Source organism: Nicotiana attenuata, unplaced genomic scaffold (assembly GCF_001879085.1).
Source record: "Nicotiana attenuata strain UT unplaced genomic scaffold, NIATTr2, whole genome shotgun sequence".
Lineage (NCBI taxonomy): Eukaryota > Viridiplantae > Streptophyta > Magnoliopsida > Solanales > Solanaceae > Nicotiana > Nicotiana attenuata.
Window position 1 is genome coordinate 174,617 of NW_017671978.1, and position 5,658 is coordinate 180,274.

Below are 5,658 nucleotides of genomic sequence, written 5' to 3' on the forward strand. Positions count from 1 at the left end.
AAACAGTCCTCAATTTTAAAAGTTTTTCATTATCAAAAAGGGGGAGGGCTTAAGGTCTCTTAATCTTATGTTTTGATGATCTAACAAACTTTCTGTATAGAACCAAATAAAGAACCTGATGCATGCCTGGTACAATCATTCAGCAATGGACTCAAGATAATCTGGGGAGTGTGCCTTTGGATTCACAAGAACCGCTTTACGGACCTGATCCCTTGGTGTTTCCCTGACAGAAGTACAAGTCAACTCTACAGCTGGAAAGCAACTGTAGAAAGTGACTGCCTGCAACTGTGCACGCTACAGTGCAGCAGTCAGTTCCCATTGGGTAGAGGCGTGTACCAACCAAGAATAGACATCATCCTTGGGATGTCTTTTGAAATAACATGGTGTAAGGCAACAATATATTTACTTGAGCATTTAGTGATATTCTCTCAAGCATTGAAGATCTGATCCAGCATTGAAGTCACAAGTGTGTCAAGAACAAGAAGACAACTCCATTACGGACCAGTTTCACTATGAGTCTATATGTGTCCTTAATTAAGTTGTAATCTTGTTTTTTGTTGTTCATTGTAACTCCTATCTTGCTTTCTTAGAAGCTTTGTTTTAGGAAATTCAAAATCATAAACCATCTGAGTTTGTATTGTGACTAGAGTTAGTCATAGGTTGAAGTCTTTGTAACTAGTGAGTGACAAAGTGGCTTGTGATAAGTGTATTACAAGTTAGAATGATTGAAGTCTTTGTAATAGAGTCATTACAAAGTGGCTTGTAATAGTGTAGTTACAAGTTAGTGAAGTTGATGTTTTTGTCCCCTTGAGTTGGTATTTTTCCACGTAAAAATCATGTGTCTTATTTGTATACTGTTTCAGTAGTTAGCACTGAGGGAACTGATATAGGACCAGGTCTCTATACAGTTGGTGGCCTCGTATAAACTATCAAGTTGGAAGTTGGAAATAGCACATATCTCCATCATAGAGGAATCTGAGACTAGAGAAGAAACAATATGTATCAATTATCATGATGTGATTAATAGTTTACCTTTTGGAGGATCCTACATGCACTTGGCAATATTTTTGGAGAGTCCGAGCGCTCAAATTGAGAATATCAGGGCAAGGTCGTGAGTTGCCAAAGAGCTATAATAATTGTGGAATGCTCTTCACATACTTGAGCAGCTGAGTCAATATTATTCTTCGGACATGGTATGCACCTATACAAACCAAAAGACAACATATATAATCATTGGACTGTACTGAAAAATTCAATTTGCGAGAAGCGATGCTTGATCTTGGTGTTAAAGCAACCTTGTGACTGAGATAGAATGTCCCTACATAGATGATTGAGAATCCTCATGTTTCTTTTTGAGAATTCAGATACTGACTGATACGGGTCTAGGAAACAGAAACAAGCTTCTTCTTTGAAGTTGGAACTTGCATTTCCTATTTCAAATGGAGTATTATGGATTATGGATTTTAACACCAAGTTTTAACATTTCTTTCATCCACCAACTTACCATATCCCAACCTGCCAACTTGTCATTTGGCAACACCTACATTCATTAGCTAATAAATTTTATATTATAATAACTAATAAATTTATAATAACACTATTTTTTTATAACCAAAATAGTTATTTCAGTCTTTTTTCATGGATATATTAATAAACACTCGATATCAATTTTACCGGTTTTATTGTTTTTTCGTAACATTCACATTTAATTACTCCAGATTTTTTTGTTCTTCAAGTGAGGGATGGTCTTCCAACTTAACAATCATAATTGGTTGTAGTAAAAGTTGCACGAAGATTAGTACAAACCAAAAGCTACACGATGATTTTTATTCTCCATTTTGCCACATCAACTGAAAAATTTGAAGATGACTTTCTATTCTTCTACTTTTAATCTAGAACAAATGATCTTCAATTTGCACTTTCAATTATTACCTCTCGGTCTTTTCTTTAATATTTTTAAACATATGAAAAGTTGTTAATAATTGAAGCGATGAATTTCGTTCCAAAAGGCTTTTCCATTCCTTTTATGTTGTCCCCATCATTTAACATTACAACTCCGTCAACTTACTGGATTTTATCTTTACTTGTAAGCTCTAGCGTAAAACTGAGATTCAAACTATTCGAGTTGGTACTTGTAGACTTCAGATTTGGTTCTTCGATTATGAAGTTGTATTGAAGAATAAAAAAACTTTAGAATCCCTTATTCTGAAGTTGCACTTAGGAGAATGAAGAACTTTAGATTCAATTATGAAGTTCCATTTAAGGGATAGGAGAATTTCAGATATTCGATTTAAGAGTTGGATTGAAGAGAAAGAATTTCAGATCTTATTTTGAAGTTGCACTTTTAAGCGATAGAAGAGTTTCAGATCTGCTCCGAAACTCTAAATTTTTAACTTCATATGCGAATTCTAAAGCGATCAAATGCGAATTCTGAAGTGTGTTCCGAAGTGGACAAATTTTATAATTTTTGTACAAAATGTGTATTGACTTCAACTGTGCCCCCAAAAGCGGGTATATCTATGCATCCCCCAAGCATGGGTAAGCTGATGATAATTCGGGGCAAGTGCACATATAGCCATTTTCAGGGTTGCTATTTAGAGATTAGCCGGTACTTATTTTGTCATAAAATTTTAAACTAAAAGAATCTTAACTTCAGGACAATTCAGAACAAACTGAAAAATTAACTTAAAAATTGAAATTCAGGATACACTAGCTAATTCTTAAATAGTAACCCTTAAAGTGGCTGCTTGGTGTCATTTCTGTCGATAATTCGCGAGTCAAGTTTGGGCTACTAGTTTTATAACGAGTTAGCTTGGGCATTGCTCATATTAGATAGTTCTCCCAACCCGTTAATTTTTGGGCGGTCAAGTTTTCTTGGCCAGTTTTGTCAACCCTACTTGAGCCAATAAAAGGAAGCAACCCTCTTTAATTTCAAAGAAACGAGGAATAGGGCGAGAATTCTACGCAAATGACTTGGAGTTACATCTATCCAGACCAACTGAAGGGCATTCGCGTAGAATTCTCTCACCTACTCCTTGTTCCCCTTTGTTGATATGTGACTGAAGCTTACCCAGTCCTTATTAGTTGGTACGAATCTGTTACTTTTTATTTATTACACAAGTTTTTACTTGTCTTAATTAGAACTTAGTATAATTTCTTAACTTCTCTAGTGATATAATCGCCTTTGTGATCATAATGCATCAAATCGAAATGTTCAAATAAGACTTTGGTTGTAAGTAAGTGATTTTACGTTTGCAGAATTTGTGGTAGCGTTGATGGGATATAATTGTAGAAATGGCAGTGAGGGCGAATGTGCGCATAACCTATTTGATGAAAGGCCCAAGTGACTGCCTGCTGTAATTTTAGTTGTTTCTCTGCACTTACGCCGCCTAATACACCTACTGAATGATGTCCACTGATTTCTGTTGTGTTACTATACTGACTGCCTATGGATAATGACGCATGAATATACTGCACATATTTTAAATAACTGCCATGGCTGCTGAAATTTATTAGTTTGTGCAGTTAAACATACCTGTAATTACCTCCTAGCTTTCGGGATTGTTTAATTCTAAATTTAATGTGGGACCTCCTATGTATGTATACTAAGTCGATTCCTTTTGATTTGCAGGTTCTTGAATGTGTAATTTATTCGTGCCAACAAAAAGAAGCAATTGTCTTCCATTTATAAAGGCTAGGGCAAAGCTGTAGAGGAAAATGCCCATAAGAGGTTTGATTTGCGCCATCTTGTCTCAAGAAAAGCTGTTGAGTGCTACAAGGGCAACATGACGACCCTTGCTGTACTTTTCCCTCAAATGTACGAGATCCTGATTATTTAAAGGGTGACTTTCACTCACATCCCAACAAAGGGAAACAAGGAATAGGTCCGAGAATTCTATGCAAATGCCTTGAAACTACATCTATAAGTGAGGCATTGGTGCCTTTTGTATAGCCTGGTATTCGTCATCAGTTCCAACTTCCAACAAAAGTTGGCAAGTTATAAGCTTTGTTTACTGCGGCCGGAGAGAAATTTACAACCCATCCTTCACTTGACTGATGTACTTCTTATGGTTCAAGGTATTAGCATATAGTTTTGGACCCATTCCTAATTCCAATTACTGAAGAAGCAAAAGGAGCTGAAGCGGAAGATGATGCATCAGATATAACAACTCCAAAATACAAATTATATTGATAGTAGTATCTAACGATTACAACTCAACGAAGTAGAACGACAGTAATGGAAATACAAAAATGCAGAAGCTAAGTAAGATAGAATAGATCCAAAGAAGGGGATGAGAAGCTAGAATCAGAATTGGGGAGGAGAGGATTCAGACAGTTCTCTCACATAACCCCAAATCAGGGACCATTGTCCCTTATAATAGAATAATTTTTACGCCTATTACTTAACCTGGATCCCAAATTAACCTGGCCTATTGCTTGTACTCGGTCCAATAGTTCTTTTCAGCCCAATAGCTACTTGTGTGAGATTGGGCTGGTGCCGGTTCATAACAATACTCCCGTCCTCAATAAGAACCTTGTCCTCAAGGTTCGAGTCAAGAATAGTGATGCTCGCGAGCTCCCAACCAATTATATCAAAACCAAGGCATGTTTTTATGACTTTAGGAAAATATATGATATGATACACCTGTTATGAGCCTATTAAAACTTTGGTAATTGTGGCTCTTAATGGATAACACCAGATGTATTAATTGGAGTGCCATCATAACTTACCATGTAAATTTACATGTCTTTGCTTGCCCTTTTGTAGAAGCAGTTAGCCGTAAGCTAAATGAGAGAACCAAGGCAAACATTCTAGTAGCGAACCTCCACGAAAGCATGAACATAATGAAGTGGAAACTGACTTTTTGTGGCACTTGAAATTCTTCCACCAAGTTGTTGTAAACTTCCCAATCAGTCCAAGCATTAAACAATAATGAATTATAAAAAGAGGATAAGCATGGATTGCCAGCCAATGTAATGCATACAAAAGCAAACATCCTCAGATAGCTTATCAAAATGGTGATAATATCTGCAATGGCCTTTGCTGTCCATTCCTCTTCAGCATCATTTCCTGATGAAAAGGAAAGAGCAACCGTGTTAGCTTGCACTAGTGGAAAGGAGTCCATAGTGACATCCATCATGGTCGTAATAGAGTCACTTCCTTCTCTGCCAAGAGAAATATTCACGCAATACGCCACAATGTAAGGAATAGCCTCGAATAAGTGGATGCCGAAAACTCCATCAAAAAGCACTGCTAGGATCAAAAGGAATTTGGAGAGCTCTACAATACAGACAACACCCCTTAATATGTTCGGACCCGACGACGCTAGAGTTATCCCCCTTGAAGTTCTGAAAAACCGTATTAAAAGCTCGCTCTCTACTAAATCTCTCGATTGCGCCTGCAGGATGCGTTGTCATGTGATGTTGGGTGGTGTCATAATATTCTATAGTGAAATCTTTCACTAATCTAACCAGCACAGTAGTGGAAACCACCAGTCCACTTGAAAGTTGTAAAACTTCATTCATGACACCACATGGAACCGTCAAATCGATGCTTATGATAGTACATTCCACCTCCTTCCTTGTGTCATAATAGATTAGGATAGAAGAAACAAAAATCAACTTGGTAATAGTCCTAAAAGAGACGCTGCACATATG

General features: G+C 36.9%; 1 long non-coding RNA gene across 1 annotated transcript; it reads left to right on the forward strand.

Annotated features, from left to right (window-relative positions):
- Positions 1-2,930: 2,930 nt before the first annotated feature.
- Positions 2,931-4,102, forward strand: LOC109211145. The gene is made up of 2 exons (XR_002065666.1): positions 2,931-3,087; positions 3,632-4,102. It is a non-coding gene; the product is annotated as an uncharacterized LOC109211145 (long non-coding RNA).
- Positions 4,103-5,658: the final 1,556 nt, after the last annotated feature.